This window comes from Tenrec ecaudatus, chromosome 2, assembly GCF_050624435.1.
Source record: "Tenrec ecaudatus isolate mTenEca1 chromosome 2, mTenEca1.hap1, whole genome shotgun sequence".
In the NCBI taxonomy this organism is placed as follows: Eukaryota; Metazoa; Chordata; class Mammalia; order Afrosoricida; family Tenrecidae; genus Tenrec; species Tenrec ecaudatus.
In genome coordinates, this window is record NC_134531.1 from 228,618,076 (window position 1) to 228,642,792 (window position 24,717).

The 24,717-nt window shown below is 40.8% G+C and overlaps 1 pseudogene; it reads right to left on the reverse strand.

The window, feature by feature from the left end:
• Positions 1-17,419: 17,419 nt before the first annotated feature.
• Positions 17,420-20,537, reverse strand: LOC142440544 (vacuolar protein sorting-associated protein 26A-like; annotated as a pseudogene).
• Positions 20,538-24,717: the final 4,180 nt, after the last annotated feature.

A 24,717-nucleotide genomic window follows, 5' to 3' on the forward strand; every position in this document is an offset into this window, starting at 1 on the left:
GCATGCACATGATATCCTGGGTCTTTAAGAGTTTGCTTGTTTCCAAGGTCGCAGAATTTCCACAGGGGCAGTAAGGGATGCTGGGAAATGCCCCAGGAAATTGTCACAGACTCCATGCAAGCTTTGTCCAAATTTTCACCTTCATGCTCTTGCCTTGTCTCAGGCCATCTGTTGATGGGCATTTCAGCTGTTTGTATCCTTTGGCTATTGTGACGAACACCGGTTTACTAGTTTTTTTAAGTCTCTGCTTTCACGTCTTTTGGTTAAAGAGGAGTGGAGTTGCTGCGTCATACAGTTTTTTAGTTTCAGGTTTTTTTTAAACACTGTAAGTTTCTCACTGATTGAGTTTTCAGAAGTAGTTCATTACATGTTTCTTCCTAATCTTAGGAAACTTTTTTGAAACCAGCTCAGCATCATAGCAACACACAAGTTTCCACTGACTGGTCAGTGGTGCCTGTGCTTGGGGTACATTGGTTGTGGATTGACCTTGGATCTTCCCTATAGAGAGCTAGAATCCTACTGCCCCCATAGTAGTAAGGGGCTGTTATTTTGACTCAAAGAGGCCCATGTGGTTTTCTAGTAAGACAGGAGAAAAACAAATGAGAAATTTGAAGCAATTTATTTTACTTTGAGATTTAATGAAATACTCATTAGTAGCATATTTTATATAGTGTTTCTTATATAAATGCAAATATTTCATAGTGCAAATATTGTATTCAATTTAGGAAACTCATTTCTAGTTTCTAGTGTGTAAAACTGGAGTGGGTGTGGTGGGAAATCTAAAGAGAGTTAACTTATTGAGCATTTATTATGAGTCAGATGCACAGATCTTTAATTCATGTTACCACCCATGACAATATTATTATCTTTTCCTTTGTGTTAGTGTGTGTTAAACTTTTTTTTGTAAATTGGGCACACATTTACAAATCAGAATAATTTTGCATTCAATAATTTACATCCATTTTGTTTCATGTCATTTATTGTGATCCTTCTGACATAACATCACTCTATCCCACATTTTACCATGCTTTCCATTTCTGTTCCTTCCTTTCCCTGAATTCTTCTAAACTTCTTCCTTGAGTAAATCTTGCCATTTTCATCTTAAGTGGTTGATTGTTCTAAGGAATGCATATCTCTTTGGTGTTATTGTTCCCTTAGAGGCCTGGCTAAAAATTGAGTCTTAAGGGTAAGTTCCTTTCCAGTCTGCAAGACCCACTATAAGCCATCTTTCCAGGAGTGCCACTGGACTCTGTCTGACCTGTAAGTCTTGCAATTTTTGTTGTTTCTAGCTTTTCTCCATTTCTCCCCACTTTATCCGGGTCCTTCTCATGTCAACTCTTCAGAACAGCTGGTAGGGTAACCAGGCATAATCCCGTGTTTCTGATCTCAGGGTCATAGAGATGAATGTGCTCATGGTCAATAGTCCATTGAACTGATTACTTCAATGTGTCTTGGATTTTCACTATTCTTTCCTCCAGAAAGAGATCGATAGTGTTACCTTAGAAGACCACTCACCCATTTTTAAGACCCCAGTTACTACTCTCCCCAAGAGGATACAGTACATTATCTTTGTGGCCTATGATATGCCAATTAACCATGGTGGATCGATCCTAAGACCAAGCCCTGAGCCCTCAGTCCCCAGGACTCATTTCCTCATGGCATTTGGTTATGTCTAAGAAATGCTCATAATTTTGCCTCCTGGAATTTCCACTACATTTATGGATATACTGGTAGCAGAGGTAAATGTTCAAATACCTTCTGTCAGGCCTCTCTATGTGTATTTGTGGGCAGGCTCCTTTCTCTCACAATGGTTCAGCTTGTGTCTACTTGTGCATATGCTCATAGAGCGCATGACTGCAGGACTGTGAACACATATATAACAGTATTTCCTTCTGCTGCTTTAATTCTTCGAACTACTCCCGCTATCTTTCCCTGATTCCTCCCCCCCTTCTGATCTTTTATTCCATATCATCTATCCCTTCACTCAAGCTAACAGGTGTCTACCTCCTAGTCAGTAATTTGTCCTCCTGTCCCCTCTTGCTCCTGGTAACTACCAAATAATGTTTCTTTTCATGGGAAAACCACTTCTTGACTTGTTATGAGAGTGGTCTAATACTTGTCTTTTTGGATCCTTCTTCTACTGCTGGGGAATTTGGGTCAAGAGAATGAATACCTTGGCAGAGGCCATGTGGTGGTTTGAACACCTGGGCCACTAGTCTAAGCTGTCTGATTTTGAACCTCGGCTTCTCTATGCTCCAGTCTGAGGTCCTTCCTGTCCTCACGTGATTTCTGCTTCTGTTGAAATGGTTTTGGGAAAGAAAACCGGTGACCGCCCCTCCCCACCCCCTTGAAGAGTCATTTTAAAAACCACTTAGGGAGACATTCACTTTTATTTTAATGACAGCACAGTTTTGTGCATAGAGACGCTGTCATGGTTTTAAGTCACTGCTTTATGCAGCTTCCCAGGTCATTCTCACCTGTCCAGTTCTCTCCCTGTGCCTATTTGTCAGAGTCCAAATGAGAAGCCTATTGTCCTCCCCGAAACTGTGAACAAAGGAGCGTCCTTCCCAGCAGTAGAACATTTTGTCACCATATTTCAATACAAGAAGAATAATTTCTAAGGTGTATTGGGCACATACTGTTCTTTGGGAAATGCTTGTAATTTTTCTAAGTCCCAGTGCACAGGCCTGCAATTTTTGGCCAAGATTTGAATTCAAAGTGAATTAACTTCTAGGTGAGTTAACAAAATTCTAAAGACAGAGATTTATGCAGCAGGAAGGGAACAACAAGAGTGAAAGAATGTCTACAGCAAGCACACACCTTCATCATTCCTGGGCAAACTTGGTGTTCAAGTCAGCAATTGAGAATTCTTTTTTTATACTCAGCATTTCATACAGAGATTCTGCTGCAAAGAACAACCAACTTATCGTATTAACCTAGAATGTAGAACGAACCACTTTCCTAAAATTGAGCATTCTCTACTAAAACTAGGAATTGCAAGCAGATTTCATTTACTTGTTCCAATAAGTCTGAACCTGCAGCCAGGTTTGAGTTTGGACAGCACTGGGATTCTAGGAAAAAAGGAGGTTAAGAAGTATGCTAAAAAGTGTACATTATTATTCTGTCTAAATAGCTGGGACTCTGTTCTGGCAAGTTCTACTTGGGAAAGCATCTTCTCAAAAACAGTTATTCTTTTTGTGACTTGAAGTTGCTGCTGAAAAAGAAGTAGCATGATGGATCTCTACCTTTTGTCCGTATTATTTCTACAACACCCCTTATTTGTCTACGGCCAATTTCCACGCTCTGCTCCAAAGTGAGGAGCAGAGCAGATAGAGAAAATGCTCCTGAGAATCATGGAAGCAGGTAGTAAGCACACCCAGCTTTCACTGAGTACACCAAACATCTGGCTTTTAAAAAACTTACTAAGGCAGAGATGTTTTAGTTTGGGTACTTTAGAGAAAAAAATCCCCAGAAACTCATGTATAAGAGAGAGTTTTATATAAAGGTTAAGGGCACATCAAGAAAACATCCCAAGCCAGTGCTGCCCGAGCCCATAAATCCAACATTAACCCATATGTCCAACACCAATTCACAAAGTCACCTCCATGTCACAAAACACACACTTTGATGCCAGCTACAGGAGAAAAGCCGAGTCAGTGACTGTGTAAGCATCTCAGTGCTGGCAGGGGTCTCCACATGGCTGCTTCAGCACCCAGGGATGCATCAGGGTAGGTCCATGTGGCTTCCCCTTGGGGATGTCTTGCAGGAAGTGAGCCTTCCAAGCTGAAGCAGGGAACTGGGTAAGGTAGTTGCACTCTGCTCTGACCATCACAAAGAAAAAGACCTGAGAACTAGAAAGGGGAGGCTCACTGAGCCATTTATCCCTCCATCCTTCAATTTACCCCACTTGTGTTTATCGGCCAGGTTGGCACAATGAACTAATTACCTCCAAGACCTATTAGGACATGGGTCAAGATGCACGCCTTACTCAATTTCAGTATAAAGGTATGTTCTAGTCACCGTATAACAAGGTGATGGCGAGATCACTGCTATGCTCTAAGACTCGCACCCACCTGCGTTTTAAGAACATCATCTCATCTTCTTCATTCTTGTTGTTCCTCTTGTGCACCTGTCAAGAATTATGTATTGAACACTGTCTTCACAAAGTATGGGTTGTAAACCCTCATCCCTCAACCATAGTAACAATTGTGAGGATGGCTCAGCACTGGGCAGTGTTTCATCCTGTTGTGCACAGGCTTGGGATGAGCCAGAACAGGCTTCAGTGTCTAAAAATAATGGCAGTACTACTGTGGAGGTAACCCTATTTGAGAAGAGTGTCTTTGTTGTTATATTAATGAGGCCATATGTGTATGAATGGTGTCTTAAACAGAAACATTTTTGCGATATTAAAAGAGAAGATTAAATATAGAAGCAAGCAAGCACAGATGGGACAGAGAGGCCATATGGAGGGAGATTTTCAAGAAACCAAGGGACTGTGAAGGGAGAGAGTCTTCCCATAGATTAGGTATGCTGATAGAAGATTTCTAGCCTCCTGAACTATCAAACAATGTATCTCTGATTTTTAACCCCACCCCATTTGTCTTTTTCTGTTATTGTATCACTGGAAAACGAAAGCAAATCTGTTACATCTATATTTGCTAATACTTTTGAAATACCGTCAGTCAACAACCATCTCAATTGACCAACATAATTTGAATGCTGTCAATGTACAGGCCCATCCTACCTTACTAGTCTTTCTGACTTAATGCCAACAAGGGAAACATAAGCTATGTGATTTCTCATCTTCCACACAGGAGACCCAGACTCAGTCCCGGCCAACTATTTACCTCATGTACAGGTGCTACTAGCCTGTCAGTGATGCTCGTGTGATTGTGATGCACAATGAGTTACAGCACACCTTCCGCGGTCTGGGCATTGGTTTCAGAAAAGCAGCCTCCGAGAACCCCACTGAGAATCACAGCAATCTGATTCAGAAGCTAGCCAAGGTTGGTGCAGGATTAGGCAGGAGGTCCTTCCACTGTGCGTGGGCTTGTCATGCGTTAGGGGCCACCTGGATGGCAATGAACAACAAGAAGTGTGGGCAGGTAATTTATCCTGAGTATGACTGGGTATTCTTAAATGTATCAGAAATACAAAGTTGTAAGGAAGGAGCAAAGAAAGTACTCAAGTGGTCTTTCTGATTTTATCACTTGAGATACTTATGGCTATCGCTTCTAGAAAACTCCAACACAAATGGACTTAAACAGTAAGTACATTTATTTCATCCTATGTCATCTCTGACAGGCTAAAGTAGGTTCTAGGTGTAGAATGAGCAGCATCACACTGATGTCACCAAGGATTCATGTTCATGATGAATCTGCTCTGCCGTTCTTGACAGGAAGATTGGGTTTCCTCTTGGGAACACGGTAATGCTGAGAGACAACTGGGGTTTCATGCTCTTTTTGTCCATGTTCAGCAAGGAGGAAAGTGGGACATTCTCTAGTTTTCTAGCGTTGCTGTAACAGAACTACCACTAGTGGGTACGTTTAATAAACAACATATTCTCACAGTTTAGAGAGAAAAAATACAGGATACTGTCTCTAAGAAGAAGTCTTTTACTCTTTATCTTCTCTGGGAATGTCCTTGTTTTGAAGGACTATCCTTGGGCCCAGGATGTTCTCAGTACATGAACCTTGGATTCAAAAGACTCACACCATTCCACCGTTCCTGGTTCTTGTTTTCTTGATTCCTCTGATCTCTACTTGCTTGCATAGTCTTTTTTATTTTTTATGTAAAAGCAATTGACTCTAGATATGAGAGGACTTCAAAAGTTCATAGAAACTTTTACTATCTTGTAATTCCAATTAACTAAAAATTTCAAGCCCCCTCATACGACCTAAACCCGTCTCCTTAATATAGTGATTCTAATCTTGGCTCAATAACACCCTGTTGTTATTGTTAGGTGTTATTTTCTGTTCTAACTCATAGTACGCTATGCACAACAAAGGGATACACTGCCCTGTCTTATATCATCCTCCCAAGCATTCCTATGTTTGAGGTAATTGTTGCAGCCACCAGGTCAATCCATCTTGTTGAGAGTCTTCCTTTTTTGGGGGGTTGGTCTTCTTATTTTATAAATCAGAAGCCCTAGTGGTTTAGTGGTTACACGTTTGTTTGCTAACCTCAAGTTCAGCAGTTCAAAACCACCAGCAACTCCATGGGAGAAAGATGGGGCTTTCTATTCCTATAAAAATACAGTCTCAGAAACAGGGGAATGGTGTTTTCTATTCTTATTTAAAAATTACAGTCTCAGAAACTCACAGGGCAGGGCTACGCCGACTGGTAGTGTCACCATGAGTCGGAATGGACTCTGTGGCAGTGAGTTTGGTTTTTGGTCTATTTTACCAAGCATGGTGTCCTTATGCAGTGACTGTTCCCTCCTGATGACAGGCCCAGTGTACACGAAACAAAGTCTTGGCTTCCTTGCTTGTAAGGGACATTCTCAGTCTACTCTTCCAAGACAGATTTGTTCATTCTTCTGGCTATTTATGATAAATTTAATATTATCCATGATTCAAAAGCATTAATTCTTATGTGGCCTTCCATTTTCACTGTCCAGCTTTTGTATGTATATGAGGCTATCAAAAATACCAAGGCTGGGATCAGATGTGCCTTAGTCTTCAAAGTGACATTGTGGCTTTTATACACTTTAATAGGCTTTTTGCAGCAGATCTGCCTAAGGCAACGCATTTAATTTTTTTTTCTGACTTCTGTTTTTAGGAGTGTTGTTGATTATGAATCCTGATCCCTGGAAAATGAAATTCTTGACAACTTCAATCACTTCTCCATTTATTGTGCTCTTGCTTATCAGTCTAGATATGAGGACTTAAAAAATCTTTATGTTGAGGTGTAATCCATATTTCTAATTTTAAAAATTTCTATTGTGTAATCCATATTGAAGATTGTTGTCTGATCTATATCAGTTAGTGCTCCAAGTCCTCTTTGTTTTCAGCAAGCAAGGTTATGTCATCTTTATATGGCAGGTTATTAATTAGTCTTCCTTCAAGTTTGCATTCTTCATCACATAGTTCATTTTCGAATTATGTGCTCAGCATACAGATTAAATTAAGTATGCTAAAATGTTTCAGTCCTGACATGCAGTGTCCTGATTTTAAAACAAGCACCGCTTCTTCATCTTTGCACAGAGAAGTAAAAATGCTGAACAGAAGATTTCTTTATTTTTCTTTTTTCTAATCATTTTATTAAGGGCTCATACAACTCTTATCACAATCCATACATAAATCAATTGTATAAATCACACTTGTACATTCATTGCCCTCATCATTCTCAAAACATTTGCTCTCCACCTAAGCCCCTGGCATCTGCTCCTCATTTTTTCCCCTCCCTTCTCGCTCCCCTCTCCCTCATGAACCCTTAATAATATATAAATTATTATTTTTTCATATCTTGCCCTGTCTGATGTTTCCCTTCACCCACTTTTCTGTTGTCCATCCCCCAGAGAGGAGGTCACATGTAGATCCTTGTAATCGGTTCCCCCTTTCCAACCCACTCTCCCTCTACCCTCCCAGTATCGCCCCTCACACCCCTGGTCCTGAAGGGATCATCCATCCTGGATTCCCTGTGCCTCCAGCTCCTATCTTGAACAGAAGATTTCTAAGGGAGATTCAGGAAGATGAAGTAAAGTATTGTAAGGAAACGTGAACATATCTGAATTAGAAAATCCAAAGGGAGGAATATGCTCAAAAGTTCTCATGCTTAAAAAACTGAAGAAAAAAAATTCCAACTTCAAGTTGCAATCACAAAAAATTCTATGGCAAAATATTGAATCAAAAGCATCAAAATAAGATGGAAGGAATACACCATCACAGTACAGAAAGAATTTGTTCAGGTCAATTCTTTCAAGTGGTACTATGTGACCAAGAACTGATGATATTGGAGGAAGAAATCTGAGCTGCACTGAAGGAAAACAGGACTCTAGGAATTGATGAAATCTCAATTGAAAAAGATTAACATCATGTAGTTTATGATTTGCACTTGGGTAATTATATCTGATCACAAAATGGAGGATGATTACATAACACTGAGAATCATGAGGCAACCAAGCTGACACATTTTGGTGGACATAGTTTAATCCATTATACTGCTCCTGTAGTATAAGTTTCTGCTTCCAATCTGATTGGGCCAATTAAATTATAGGTTTATCTTAGAGCAACTATCAGTGCCTTGGGTAATGCACTGCTTCAATACTAGCTGAGGCTAGACTCTCTTTCGTGAGCAGAGAAGAAGATGAATCAAGGTTGGGCACAATAAGGATTCTGCCCTGACAGAGCGAGGAGAATGGACTTGGGTAGAAAATCCATAGGGTCTATGATAAGAGCATTTACATCAGTTTTATGCTTTAATAAACTCAGTAAACCCTACTGGCATTTTAGACTCTTATGGGGCTAAAATATGAAGTGAATAATTCTTGAAATAATAAAAGCTTTACCTTCATAGGAAAAAATGTAATGAAGCAGGTTCAGAAACACAGCTATTGAAATCAAACTCAAAGACTTTAAAACATAGAAATGTGGTAATTTAGTTTTCTAGCTCTAGCTAAAGGAAAATTTATGAGACAGGTATAATGAGGTATGTTGTGGACTATTGGAATTTGAACAAGTTGTCTTTCTTGATTTTCACAGTTTGATATGTTTTGCTTCCCTCCCCACTTACCATTTTCTTTACATTTCTATTAGGTTTTGCTTTATGTAAAATAAAGGCACACTAATAACATGGAAAAACCCCAGATTATTTTTGCTGTAATGACATTAGCAGAGATCCTCAGAAGTGATTGATATCTAGATAGATTCCAAGAGAAATTATGTGTTCTGAAAGAGCATCTGACCTTTAATAATGCACATTGCAACTCACACAATATCAATTCAGTAAATACATAGTGGACAAAAAAGAAATCAATTGTTTTGCTAGATATTAATTTTGGTTGGGCACAGATTGAAAGTGGCAATTAAATACCCATGGAAAATAATCCCTTCATTATTTCTTATCAATTATATACATGAAAGATATGTGGCACTTTCCATTTTGTTCATAGTACCTTAACTTTAGTCAACTACTGCTTCATTTATTTCCCTAAGAACTTTAACTTAGCATAAACAGAACATTTTTTTTCTTTAACATTAAAAAATAATTCCTTCTCCAAAATGGCTTTTTTGGTAGGTACAATGCTATTAACTTGCTATATTCTTTATTCATAGTTCACATGAACTCAAAAAGGAGTGACATAGGCACTTACTAAGTTTTAAAAGTGCTGGTATTTGTCAGCTGCCAAAGTTTCCATTGGAGCAAAGAGCTGTACATTGTGACAGGCATAATTTATCTACCACATAGCCTTAAATATCCTCCTGAATAGAATTTGCATGATCTGCAGGAAACATGCAATTTCTTCTCAGGTCCATTCTCTCCTTTCCAGCATTGTTGATGCTGCTTTCTTTCATTCTCTCAGTAGTTCGTTTCTGACACCATACTCTCCTTTGCTCTCCTTCGTACTGCTTTGCACCCATATTTAGTAGCCCTCACTGGTTCTTTTTGTTCTCTTATTTTTGAAATTAAATAAAACACTAAGTTTCTCTTCTTATATTCATTGCCCTCCTCTCATCAACTGACTTCTACTTAACCCTTCACCCCTGCTCCCTTTCTTCTTTGGAGCAAATTCATCTACTCCTATGATTTCACTCCCCTTCATCGGTGGAGGCCTTCCAAATCTACATCTTTCCTCTCTTTTCCCTAAATCAGTCCTCAGTTTTCCTAGTTAAGACATTTTAACATTCACATGGCCATTGAGTAGATTCCGACGCAGCAACTGTATAGGACAGGGCTGACCTGCCCCTGCTTGTTTCTGAGACGCTAACTCATCATAGGAGTAGAGATCCTGGCCTTTCTCCTGCAGAGTGGCTAATGGTTTCGAACTGCTGACCTTATGGTTAATGGCTCAAAGCATAATCCAATATACCACTAGAGCTCCTTACACTAGTCCCATGCCAGAAGGCAATTCTAAACCATCTTCCAGATCTTCTCCCTAGAAGATTACATTTTCCAAAGATAGCTGCTATGGTTACTTCCATTCCTGACTTCTATTTAACCCTTCACCCCTGCTCCCTTTATTCTTTGGAACAAATTCATCTACTCCTATGATTCCATACCCTTCAATGGTGGAGGACTTCCAAATCTACATATTTTCTCTCCCTTCTCTAAATCAGTCCTCAGCTTTCCTAGTTAAGACATTTTAACATCCGCACTCACAGCCACCGAGTAGACTCTGACTCAGCAATGTGATCTTCCCACCAATAGTTGATGCCTGTGTTCCCTTTCCCTGGATACAGGCTGGCCTAGCAATCTGAATTTACATCATGCATTTGAGTTTCTTCATTTGAATTATGGCATCGGTGAAGAATAATGAAAATACTGAGACTTGCCCTAAGAACAAATAAATCAGTCCTGGATAAGAAGAACCAAAATGCTACTTAGAGGCAAGGATGGCTAGATGTCTCATGTCCTTGGGACATGTTATCAGGAGACACACGTCCCTAGAGAAGGGCATCGTGCTTGGTAATGTGGAGGAGCAGCGAAAAAGAAATGACAGCGTAGCTTCAGAATGGGATCAAACATAAAGACAATTGTGTGGATGGTGCGGAAACTTTTCATGTACTCCCCTCCCCTTCTCTCTAGTCTGCTAAGTAGAAAGGAGGAGTAGGACACGGTGTTCAATAGATTAAGTTTAAATGAATACCTAGCTCACTCTTGATAGCTTCTCTCTAAATCAGGATTTTCCAGAGTAAAGGTGTGAACAATGCACAACTTTTCTCCATAGTCTCCTGAGTATTTTACATCCGCACTATGCATCTTTACAATGAGGGAAGAAATGGCTTGCAAGTTTCCTGCATGCAGATCGAATGTCCTTAGTGGGATGAATGGTTTTTTGTTTGCTTGTTTGGAATGAAGGCAATGTCATAGACGTCTTTCAACATGCAGCCATCATTTTCTTCAGTGATGCTCAACTGTTATGTAAATAAGAGTCAGTAGGGGAATTTGTTTGAAAAGTTGAAACTCCAGCTCTAGCCTTTAGGGTCTGAATTTATAGGTCTATAATTAGCCCAAGAATTTACTTTTAAGAAATCACATCAGGCAGTTTTATGCAATAACTCAGAGGATCTCATTGTGTGACAATTTGAATCTTTCTTCCTCAAAAATCTATTTTTTTAGTTATTAAACATTTCTAATCGTTTTTGAAAAAGTTAAGCTAGTCTTACCTTGTGTTGTGCAGCCTCCAACTGAACAGGATACTGCACAAATAGTGAGACAAACTGTAAGCAAGCTAAATACAAGAATCCACCTATGCTGAGTAGAATGCCTTCTCTCAACTCATCTGTCAGTTTGTGGTGGCTGGAAACTATGCCAACGACATTTCAAAAGCCAGAATAGTCAGTCATGGCAGATAGGTTTCAGTGAAACGTTTAGACTAAGATGGACTAGACAGAAAAGTCTGCTTATCTACTTTTGAAAATTAGCCATAGGAAACTCCATGGACCACAGCCGAATATTGTCCAATATTGTGTTGGAAGATGAACATAGTAGGTTGGAAGGCACTAAAAATACACAAATAATTGTGAACAGGGCACATATTGGGCAATGTTTCTTCTATCGTACTTGGGATCACCCTGAGGCTGAGCTCAAGAGAAGGCAGATTCCAGAAACAGGATGTATACACTAGTAATTGGAGGATAGCTGAAGATCGACGGAATTCATAGAGTATTAAGAGATGTATTAACTGTCACCCTTCATAAACAGCTGATTTCCTGGCGTGGGCTTGCAGATGTATATGGTTAGTAAAAGGACAGTGTGGAGTATCGGAAACAGGCCGGGCAGGAAAGGATATACTAGCTGTCTTTGAAAGTTACTGTGGCAACCAAGCAAACTTACCTGCCTGGCCTAGAGGGGCCACTGCTCAGACGTCCAGAGGGAGACGAGAAGGGGCTGACTCAGCGCATTTTTGATGGGGACATCCCCGCTCCACAGCTATGTATTCATTCCTCTTCTAAAAGCTTAAAAAGGAGACTTCAGCTCTGCGGTGCATCTTCTTAAAGCCGGATAGCTAGGGCTCCAAACCGTAGTCTTCCAAAACAGAGAGGCTTCACACTCCGATGTGAACGTCTCATCACTTAGTGAGAATATGGAGTGAGACGTGGCTTGCACTTTCCTTAGAAAGCAAATATTCACTGTCCAGTGTTGCCTGGTCAGAACAATCACCCAAAGGAATGAGGGATTCACTGTTAAATAACTGTTAAAACGGGGAGGTGATTTGCTTAAATATTTCTATGATTTAACTTTCTGTAAAGAATTAAGATTCTATAAATTGCAGTATTTCCCTCGGTGATTCCACCAAATCTAGCAAAATGAAGGAGCATACAGTAGTCAGACAGGATACAGACTCTTGTGGCTGAGATTTAACAAGCCAATGTTTATGAATTCATGCCATATATATCATTTATTTCTTTATAATGTATAATAATTAGGAGGTATGTTCCTGAATTACCACCAATGGAATTTGGTAGTAAATGCTGAATACAACTTCAACCCAGTGGTTCTCCACCTTCCTACTGCTGTGACCCTTGAATACAACTCCTCATGTTGTGGTGACCCCCCAACCATAAAACTATTTTCGTTGCAACTTCATAGGTGTCATTTTGCTACTTTTTTGAATGAGGCACCCCCTGTGAAAGGGTCGTTTGACCCTCAAATGGGTCGGGACCCATGGGCTGAGAACCACTGGCCTAACCAATGAAGCCATACATGCATCCTTTTATGTCTTTGTTCCATCCGAGGCTTAAAGCAGGGTTATGGATGAGAAGATGCTGCTGCCGCAAGAGAGCAGGAGACAGTATCCTTGAATAGCTACATGGAGCGGATCCTCCTGCTCTGTCATTTGATTGTGGTACTCTTAATCTCTTTTCTTTCTTTTTTTTTAATACATTTTTTGGGAGCTCTTACATCTCTTACCACAATCCATACGTTCCTCCAGTGTGTCAAGCACATTTACACATGTCACCATCATCATTTTCATAGCATTCTCTTCCCACTTGAGCCCCTGATATCAGCTCCCCATTTCTTTCCCCTCCCTCCCCCACCTGCCCTCCCACATGAACACTTGATAAGTTATAGGTTATTTTTTCCATATCTTACATTGTCCGCCCCTCACCCACTTTTCCATCATTTGCCCTCCCTCTCAGGTTGATCTTTGTGTGATCGATTTTCCCTTTCTCCCCCTACCCCCTTCTAATATTACTAGTATCTCTACTCTCCTTGTTGGCCCTAAGGGGTTTATCTATCCCGGGTTCCTGGTGTTGCGGGCTCTTGTCTGTAGCAGTGCGCATGTTCTATTCTAATCCATTTTGTAAGGTAGAATTGAAGTCATGATAGTGGAGTGAAGGAGGCAACAAAGAACTAGAGGAAAGTTGTGTCTTTCATTGGTGCAATACTGCACCCTGACTGACTCATCTCTTCCCTGGGACCCCTCTGTGAGGGGATGTTCATTTGTCTATAGATGGGCATTGGGTCTCCACTCCATGCCCACCCCCATTCACCTTGGATATGGTTTTATTCTGGGTCTTAGATGCCTGATACCTGATTCCTTCGATACCTTAGGATCATACAGGGTGATGTGCTTCTTCCATGTGGGCTTTATAGCTTCTCAGCTAGATGGCTGCTTGTTTATCTTCAAACCTTTAAGACCCCAACTGCTATATCTTTTGATAACCAGGCACCATCAGCCTTCTTTACCACATTTACTTATGCACTGCTTTGTCTTCACCAATTGTGTCTGGAAGGCTAGCATCATAGACTATTAATTTTTTAATCTTCTTAGAATTTGTTTTTTTTCCAGAATTTATCCTATTTTAATACTGCTCCTGAGCATGACCTATTTGCTAAAATTTCAGACGACATGCCTTCTTTAATATCACTGTGCCATTTGAGCTACCAATAGAGGACTTACATCCTCTGTGTATCCAGCTCTGGGACTTAGAACCATCTGGGCACATTTGACAAACAGATGTTGTTGCAGATACACCAGAAGTTTATTTTAGGAGACACTAGTAAATATTCAGAAGAAAATTTATCCTCATAGGTATGGCATGTATTCATATGGAAGACAGTGTTGGCCTGATAACAAAGTTGTGGTTGTGCAAGGAAACCAGTTGCTCTGTCTTAGTGCTTGTTTTGAATTCAACTCTAGTCCAATGCTAGCTGCCTAGGCTGTACAACGAAGAAAGAGTTGTAATAAAAGAAACAAAGAAGTTGTGTAATCTGTAAAACTTTTATTCACTTGTTAAAATTACCAACTATATTCCTTTAATCATTTTAGTGAAATAGACCTTCAGTTCCTTTCCACCAGGGTTTGTTGTGTATTGAAACTTGTCCATGTTTTGGTAGGTCTCTCCCTTATCCTAGTGTCTTCACGTCAACCAATGAACTCTCCCAACCTGGAAGATGGGAGTAAATCCTATGACCTTTACTTAAGCAAAGTTTCTCCTGCAATGCTCATTGTGTAAGGTCATTTCTTTATATTGCTAAGTGGTTATTCTCAAGCCTTTTGTACCCCTTCCAGGGGTTCTCCTGTTCTTTGAGTGTGGGTGGGAGGGTAGCATAGCTCTGATTCTTTGAGGAATATGTCATGCATCATTGTTAACTCAAGGGGCCACTTGAGGGCTGGGTCACTCTTTCTCCATCCTTAGATGGAAGGAACCACCTTCCATCCTGACTTATTCTACCTTGATGGTAGAATATCCAACACATGTGTACTTTTCCCTGAAATCCGTTGAAGGTGAAGTTACACCTTTAAAAACACAGATGCTGTTTAAAGTATAAGTGGGGGTATTTGTTTTCTGGGGGTTATAGTAGCAAAATATTAAAAACTGGGTTGCTTATAAGAACATTTATTTATTGTGTCACAGTTCTTGAAGCTGGGCATTTAAGATCAGAGGGTTAGCCACATAGATTCCTTCTATAGCTTTGAGTCAGAATCTCTGTTACATGACTCTCTGTTAGCTTCTGATAGCTCCCAACAATTCTTAGCTTGCAGCTGCAGCACCACCTGGTGTGCTTCCTCAGTCTCCATGTCTCTGCAAGTGTTCTGATTTATACGGATATTATAATAAGGGATTAGGACCTACTTCACTTCTGCATGACTGCAGGTTAACTGATAACATCTTCAAAGATCCTACTTTCAAGCAAGGTCATATTCACCAGTAACCAGGGGCTATATTACACACACACACACACACACACACACACACACACATATGTATATGAGAATCCCAGAACATTTCATTGTGCTCTTGAGAACTTGTACATGAATCAAGAGGCAGTTGTGTGAATAGAACAAGGGACTAATTCATGATTCAGATCAGGAAATGTGCTTGTCAGGGTTGTATCTTGTCACCTTACTTATTCAATCTGTGTGCTGAGCAAATCATCAGAAAAGCTGGATTGTAGCAAGAAGACTGCAGCACCAGCTTTGGAGGAAGGTTTATTACCCTCTTGCAATATGCAGATGATACCAAGTTGATTGCTGAAAGTCAGGAGAAAGTGAGGCCTTTGATGCTGAAAATCAAGGACTGCATCCATCAGTATGGATTACAACTCAATAAAAAGAAGACCAAAATTCATACCACTGGATAAATAGATTATAGATGGAGAAAAGGATGATGTTATCAAGGATTGTGTCTTTCTTAGATCCACAATCAATGCTTACTGAAGTAGTAATCAAAAGATCCAAGGGCGCATTGCATTGGGTAAATCTGCTGTACAAGACCTCTTTTAAAGTGTTTAAAAGCAAGGGTGTTACTTTGCAAACTCAGGTGGGCCTAGGTCAAGTCAGGAAACTTTCAAGTACATGTATATGTGAAAGTTGAATACTGAACAAGGAAAGTGGAATAATAGTCTGTGAATTTGAACTATGATATTGGTGAAGAATATTGAAAGGCCTGCCACAAGAACAAACAGATCTGTCTTGGAAGAAGCACACCCAGAAATCCCTCTTTTAAAATAATTTTATTGGGGACTCATGCAACTTTTATCACAATCCATACACACATCAATTGTATAAATTATAGAACTCTCTTTTGAGGCAAGCATGGAAAAACTTCTTACAAATGTTGGAAATGTAATCAGGAGAGACCAATCCCTAGAGAAGGATATCATGGTTGGTAAAATGGAGGGTCAACCAAGAATATGAAGGCCCCTGACATGATAGATCAACACAGTGGCCGCAATGGGCTCAGACATTAGAACATTTGTGAGGATGGTGCAGGACCAGGTGGTAGGACCAGATGGTGTTACTTTCTGTTGTACATAGTGTCGTGATGAGTTGGAACTAACTTGATAATGCCAAATACTAACAACAAACTCATAGTTAATGAGTTTATCTAGTTTGACTTCCTGAAAAACTTATACAATGAATTTCAAAGAACATTCCTACCCACTTTTGAGAGTTTATTGTGCCAGCCTGGCCGATAAACACAAGTGGAATTAATTGAAGGGCAGAGAGATAAATGGCTTGGTGAACCTCGCCTTTCTTGTCTCTCGCTCTTTAATCATCGGACCAACGTGTGGTTGCCTTGCTTGGTCTGTGCCTCAATTTCAAGGGTACACTACCTGTGGGACACCTAGCCTATGGACTGTGTCAGTGTAAATTGAGGTCCCTTTAAGTCCACACGATTGGAATGTAGATCTCTGGAGCTGGGAACCGACAGTTGGTGACCTGCCTTGCTATTTGCTACCTGTGTATATATAGCCCAGCTCTCTCTACAGAGGAGGAACTGACAGTCCTCAAGACTAAAAGGACGCCAGTGTCTCACAACTCTCTCAAGGGAGTGAGTTGCACTGAGCCATTTGTACTGCTTTATAATTTAACAGTTCATTTCTTGTGCTATATATCCATCTTTATATATATAAAATTACTAGCAATCTGGTTTTGTCTCTCTAGACAACCCTGCCTAACACACCACCCATTCAAATACATTCAACAGTAAAGATATTCAACCTGCAACATGTACAGGCTATAGATTTAAGTTTTTTCTTTTTTTCCCCAATGCTTAAAAGAAAGCTTGTATTTTTAATTGTATATACATGGGGGAACATTCAGTTATGTCAGATAACATAAATGCTTCACTGAAAGCTAAAGTAAGATGATTACAAATGGAGTTTTGCCCTCCCCCCCTACACACGAGGAACATCTTTAACTGCTGAACTTGATCGCAACAGGTGCCCTGTCAGCACACATTTCAGGTTGTTCCGCTGATACCTGGGATTCTGGAGACTCAAATCGCTGGTAGAAGTTTGTTTTTCAGGACAATTTCTCTATAAAATGCTCCCCTGCTGCTTGAAGTACCTTCTGTCTTCTTCATCCACCAGGACCACATTAAAAAAGTCTCTTACTGAAATGTTTTTGTTCACATCTCTCATTGTTGGAGTTAAGTCTCATTGTGGTTGTTAAGTGAACCCTGCAAAAAATAATCTTCCTGGGATTGCTTCACCTTTTCCTGGGGCACCAGCCATTATTTCATATTTGGTGATTGTGTCTGTTTCTGTGGTGGCACTGGCTCCAATTCCCCCGATCTCTTCTTTGACCATTGTAACATCATATCCTGGATTTTTATTCTTACAAAAAAGGAGTAACTTTTTCACATCCTTGAAGTGGCTCTTTGACTTATTATATTTAAACCCTATATGTAGACAGTCTTCAGTGCCTGCTTCCTCCTTCATAGAGTTGTTAACATCAGGGTAAGTGGGAAGCTGGTGAACATTAAGATCGTACTCTTCCACCAGTCTGTCAATCATTTTACTACTGTCACTTTGGGACACTAACCTCAAGCAGACCCTCGCATAATTGTAAGATTCATGTTGCTCTTCAACTCATGTAAACTCAAAAGCATAACTTCTACTCTGAATCAATTCACCAGGTAAAGCCAGTTCTTTCACTGGATACACAAATGCCCAAGCATTACTCTTGTCATTGAAAGTCCAATGTGACCTAACATTCGCTTCTAATTGCTTGGTGCTCTAGCTTCTTCCCAGGTTGCTTAATGGCTGCTTACCTTTCCTAAAACAGATTCGCCATCATAGAAGCGAGCGTGTTTTGCCACCTTCAGTTTTCATTTCTGCTATTTCCCTGGTTTCCCTGCTGTTATGGGCAACATTGATCTCACAAATAAAACCAGAAAACACAAAACGGCACCCCCCCTACTCAGAAAAAACCAAAAACCTCCAAGAAAATTCACCATCAGCAGCACCACCGCTGCACCCCTGTGCGTCACTGCTCTTGTTTCAGGAGAATCCCCAGTCCCCCTCCCTTTCCCCCACACCCCCTCACATGGATTTAGATTTTTACTTGCAGAGCAAGGCATTTGTGTGGGTGGCCAGATGTAAAGTGTCATGCTTATAAGGATGTGATTGACAGGTTGCCAGAGAGTAATATAGCGAGGTGTTTTAAAATTTATTTTAGTTTTTAAGCACTCAGTCCTGCGCCTCCTATAATGTGGGTGTCAGTGCGCATAGAATGTTGTCGTTAGGGTTCATTTAGGTCCTTTTGAGGCACATGGATCTATGGACAGCGGAAGGAAACACTGCCCTTTCCTGCTCCATCCCAACTGTTGTTTTTATGTTTGAGACCACTGTGACCGTCTCTGTGCCAAGCTGTCTGGTCGAGGGTCTTCCTCTTTTCTGCTGCCCTTGTACTTTCCCAAGCATAGAGCATATGCTTGGTGTAGCATATTATGTGTTAGTCGAGAATATATTTGTTGTTAATCCTTTTGATATCGTATGCCTAAAAAATCTCACAAAAGGTGACCTATGAACACACAGGAAGGAAGAAAAATACCCCCCCCCAAATCCAATGAAAACAAGAGAAATGAAAATCTCACAATTGTTTTACTTACATCCTAAAAGAAAATGAGTAAGATAAACCCACACCACATGTACGTGCCCTGCCCACAGAATTGTAGCAAGTTTGAATCAGTCTCACTGTGAAAAAAGACATGAATATTCATTCTGGAAATCCGCCTGAGAACAAAGATAGGAAGTGACTTATGCAATTTGGTCAGGAACTACTGGGTCAGTCCTGAGCCACGGGGAGATATTTCTGCTTTGCTTTTAGAAGTCACTGGGTAATCATTACATCACAGTTTTAAAGTTTGCTTAGGATTCAAGTCTATCTGTCAGGCTTCTTGTGCTTTTAAAGCAAAGGTATCTTTGGTAGTGATTTGGGGAAAATGGATCTGAAAATGCTGATTAAAAATGATGTTATAGGGATGGCGGTAAAAACGACAGCCAGACTCTGCCTGTTTTTACTGGGACCGTGCCTGCTTGTTTGCATCGAGGCCCACGGAACACAGACTATAATGATGAAATGTAAACGGGAATCGGAAGTGCAATGCAAATATGATCACTGAAGTGAACTTCTCCTTCCCCCATTGCAGTGCAGATTTAACTTCCTAGAAAAGGCACGTGACCCCCTTTTTTCTGATTTTTATTATTATATTTTATGTTTCTCTGAAATTGAGGTCAGCCTTGCCAAATTGCACAGTGGAGGTAAAGAGGATGGAGGGTAAGGAGGTGACAATTGGGCGTTTGCAACCAGACGGCTTCATGAAACAGAAGCAAAATGGAAGAAAAGAGTGTGGAAGGAAATAAATTGTTAGCGAGTCTGTTTGATTGGGCTCCACTTTAGACTCAGACACCAATAAAAATGTCCCAGTGCTGCAAAAGGTTGCAAAATAAGACTCCTCTGTCTGAGGGAACATGGGATGACCAGGTACAGAAATCTCAGCATGTGACCCACGGTTAGAGATCATATCTGGTGTTGAGCAGCGAGTGGGGTCTCTGAGTTGGAATGCACTCAAGAGCCACGGGTCGTTGGTCTAGTTGCTGAACGTGCAGTGAGGATCCCTTCATGGAGCTAGTCGCAAAAAAGTCAAACCATCTGACATTATTAATAGAGTACGTAAGAGGCAGGTCTCTGTGTGGCCTGATGGGATTGCGCTTGACTATCAATGGAAAGGCTGGTGATTTGAACCTTCCCAGCAGGGCCACGGAAGACAACGCCTGGTGATCTGCTTCTACAAGATGACAGTCAAGGAAAGCCTACGGAGATCAGTGCTACTCTGTTCCATAAGGGCTGCCATCAGGCAGAATGGACTTGAAGATAACAAAGTTCCATTTTTTTTTTATCTCCTCTTATTGAAGACAAGCCAATCTAAACTCACTGCCATCCAGTGGCTCCTGACTCATAGTGGTCCTATAGAGCATGGTTCTCAACCTTCCTCATGCCGTGAACCTTAAATACAGTACCTCATGTTATGGTGATCCCCAACCTTAAAATTATTTTTGTCGCTACCTAATAACTGTAATTTTGCTACTGTTATGAATCATCATGCAAATACCTGATGTGCAGGTTGTATCTTCATTGTTACAAATTGAATATAATTAATCACAAAAACAATATGTAATTATGTATTGTGAGATATTTATTTCTAAAGACAAATAAATGCAATGTTGTCTGGAAGCATGGTGTAGCATGGGGCACATCCTTCATACTGGGTACTCATGTGGGCGTATCTGCATGTGGGCAGACTCACTTGGTGATGGATAGAGGAGCAGTGTCTCAGTTCCTAAGAATGTTGAAAATATCTGGGGTCGTGACCCACAGGTTGAGAACTGCTGCTATAGAACCAGGTAGAACTGTCCTTGTGGGTTTCTGAGGCTGTAACTTGTTAGCAGAGTGGAAGTCCAATGCATGACTACCACTGTTTTAAACAAAACAGTAACAAAGGTTTTGCATAAAGGGACTGCAACCAGTGTGGACAAATGTGGAACAAGAACAGGGAGGATGAGGGATTCTTTTTTGGGTTAATGAAGCTAGCCCTTTAGTAAAGCTACACCACATGGTGGCCTGGCCTGTGCTGTCCAGTAGGATAACCCTTAGTCAGATGTGGTTATTAATTTAAATTACTTAAAAATTAAATACAATAAATAATTAAGCTTCTCAGGAACTCTCACCACATTTAAAGGGCTTCATCACTGGTCAAACCTGTGGCCAGTGGTTACCATACTGGGCAGCACAGGGAGACTAGCTTAGTATTACAGAAAGTTCTCTTGGCCAGTATTGGAAATGTATTGTGTCAGAAACCTTGGTTTGGATTTTGGGTTGGCAATTTGGTAAGGGTGTGGTCACTTTATCTCCATATTTAAAATGAGATTATGTAATGGTATTTGCCTCTTGGAGTAGTTGCAAGTAATAAGTGGTTTTTTTAAGCAAGTAGAATAATATCTGGCAATAGTGTTACCGATTGAATTATGTTTCTTTAAAATATTTCGAAATCCTTACCCTGCACCTAATGGTGGGATCCAAATTTTCTTGTTATCTTAATGAGCAGCCCTGGTGGCATAGTGGGCTACTCACTTAGGTGCTAAGCAAAGATGAGTCTGTCTACTCCTGTAAGGAGTCAAAGTCTTGGAAACCCACAGGGGCAATCCTTCCCTGTCCTCTAGGATCACGAGGAGTTGGAATTGACTTGATGGTAGAGAGAGTATTGTTATGTTACCACCCACATATGCTGATAAAAACCTTACTCCTTGTGAGATGTAAAGGGTAACTTAGGCATGGAGTCCAGGGACATAATTGGAGAAAGACAGAGGTCATGTGCAGATAGCCCTGGGTGCAAAGAACGAGGGACAGAAGCTGCAAAAGACAAAACCTTCCTCCAGAGTAGAGGGAAAGGGCCTTCCCTTAGCTCCAGAGCCCTGCATTCAGACGTCCAGCTTCGGAGAGAAACACATTTCTGTGGTTTAAGACCACCCACTTGTGGTATTGCTGATACCACAGCCTTGGATGGCCAAGGCACATAGTAAATGCAGTGTCAGTAGTGTTTAAATAAACGGTAGCCTTTTGCTTATATTTTATAGTTTATATGCATTTATACCTTTATTAACTTTAGGCATGATAATGGCTAAAATTATTAGTATACCTTTCATGAGCTAATCACTTTACCTACTTTGTTTGACTTAAATGCCATTAAAAATTCATTATGGACCACTATATTATTATTATTTAACAGACGAGGACATTGAGTCCCAAAGTCATCAAGCTTAGAGATGATTTTTGAACTGGGCCGATTTCTAATTGACACAGCATTTTCTAGTCTGACAAGCTACCAGTTTCCAAAGTCTACGCTAAACTTTTTTGTGTATTTGAACCTGAAAACAACACATGTTCCTTCCAGTTTTAGCTCTAAGCTAAAAGAAAGCATTAAACGAAAGTTCTTAACATGTTCCAGACCCTGATATAAGACCTTTAGATGTATTATATTAATTATTCTTCACAACAACTCTATGAGATAGGTGCCATCATCAATCTATTTTGTGGATGAGTAAATTGAAGCTCAAAGGGAGTCACTCAGTAAATTATATAAGTCACGCAGCTAGTAAGTTATACAACTATCCTGCTGTGATAGAAATCATGTTCTCTTAACCTCTATCCATACTAATTACCCTGTAGGGACCCTGCCTGACAAGTGCAGAAGAGGTTTTGATGTTCTGAACAGGCAAAACCAAATAACTTAATACGTACTTACCTACTTAAGTGGGGCTATTTCAGTCCTGCATGCGATGCATGCATATCCTGGCCCGCCCTTTCCTTAGGGAAAATAGGCAGAAAAGCACATAAATGGAAATGTACTATTAGCTGTTGTGCCGGATTTGGCACCAACTCTGGATCATGGGCTCCCGGTTGAGGAGGGGCCCATCCCTCCCACCGAATGCACTACATTGATCAAGCCCAGACCTTGGTTCTATTCTGCACGAATCCCAATCTGCACACATCTCAAGCTTATGCGCCCTCAGCCAGAACACAGTGGGAAAAAGAAGAAAGGAAAGTGATCTGTTTTGGAAGTCAGATCTAAGCAAAGACCAGTTCTCTGTTTGCAGTTCTTAAAACAATATTCAATGAAATAACGCTCTCTGAGTCAGAGGATATGACATCCTCATTTGCATGATTCACCATGGCAGTGACGCCATGGCCATCAGTCACGGAGGAGGAGTTCCCGAACGTGGAAACACCGAACAATGAAACGATACTGTAATTGGCACGAAATGAAGCATCTTGGATAACTGACGCCGGTTCCATTAGCCCCAGGACAGGAAGCTTGTGGCTATCAGAACTTCCCAGTAGGTGATTCCTGTTACCACCCCAAAGTTTTCCTGGACCAAAGACAGAGTCTTCTGGTGGGCCTCTGGAGTTGCCGGCCTGCTGACCGAGCGCAGAGGGCCTTTCAGCAGAGGCTGTTGGGATGGCTCTGAGTTGTTCTGTTGCTATGCAGCATAGGCGTGTGTAACCTGGTAGCCGTGCAAATGAAGACAGTCTCTTAGGCGTCTCTGAACCTCTTGAAGTCATAAGCAGAATGTGGTTTCTGTGTCCTGGGAAAATGGCCCACAGTTTCCATCATGTTCTCAGAGAGTCTTGGACCTCTGTAATATTAGAGCCACATTCCGCATTGTAACACAGTCAAGAGAGCACAAACAAGCCTTTAGAAGATATTTTATATACGTAAGATGAAAGTATCGCATGTTTTTAGATGCCATTATAAAACATGGCCTATTTCTTCTTAACAGGCTCTAAATTGTATGTGAAGTAGAATGTTAAAAGTTTCATTTTGCAGAATAAGCAGCAGGGTTTACTGTTAGCACTAGTGTCTTCCCCTTTTAAAAGCAAACTCAACCCCCATAGGGGTCTAGTGAGCTGATACTTAAAACATATGGCAAAATGGACCTGATATCATGTGAGTCTTACCTGTTCAGTAATTTTCTTATCCAATCTCTTTGTCTCTTCCCTAAGAAGTGGGCTCCAGAGCCCCGCGTTTGAAGGTAGGTAGGACAAGTCACGTCCCTGTGAGTTTTTTCAGTGATGCCTTCCACCCAAGTGGGAATCTAAAGCTTTGGATGTGGGCGTTAAACAGTGAACGCTGTTCTTTAAAGATGAGCTGTCTTAGCTTGTGGGGAGAACCCAGCTGTGCTCTCCAAGGTCATGTGCACTGGTGGTTAGCTCCTTGATAGTGGAGATTTGCATTCCTTAGCCCCTCCGAAGACCCAGTCTGCTTCCTGGCATGGCCAAGGCCAGTACATATGCATATCCTGAGTCATTTGGTTGCTGGTACTCAAGATGGTTGAAATCGGGGGCAATAGCCACAGGAGTTTTTGTCAGAGGAAAGAAACTCTGACAGAAATTTTCTTTGGAGACATGTTGACAATTGACAGAAACCACCTGCAGCAACCGAAAGCCTGTCAGAACGGCTCCTGCTCTCTTTATCAGCCTGTCAAACTGCGCTGCTCTCTTCCCAGGATGACTCATCAAGAGCGTGCTTGCCGCCAAGACATCACACTCATTTTAGTTTCCTCTTAGCTACTGTCCTTGACTAAGTCTGAACGGCATGGCAAGTAGTGGAAGAGAGAGGTAGAAGAAGGTATCCAGATGGAAGCTTCCACTAAGAGAGCTCTTCTTCTCTTGGAAGCCAGAGTTGTGAGAATAAATAGTTTAACTTCTCTTTCAATTTCAAAACTAGAGAGAACCGGAAAAAGAAATATGGAAATCAG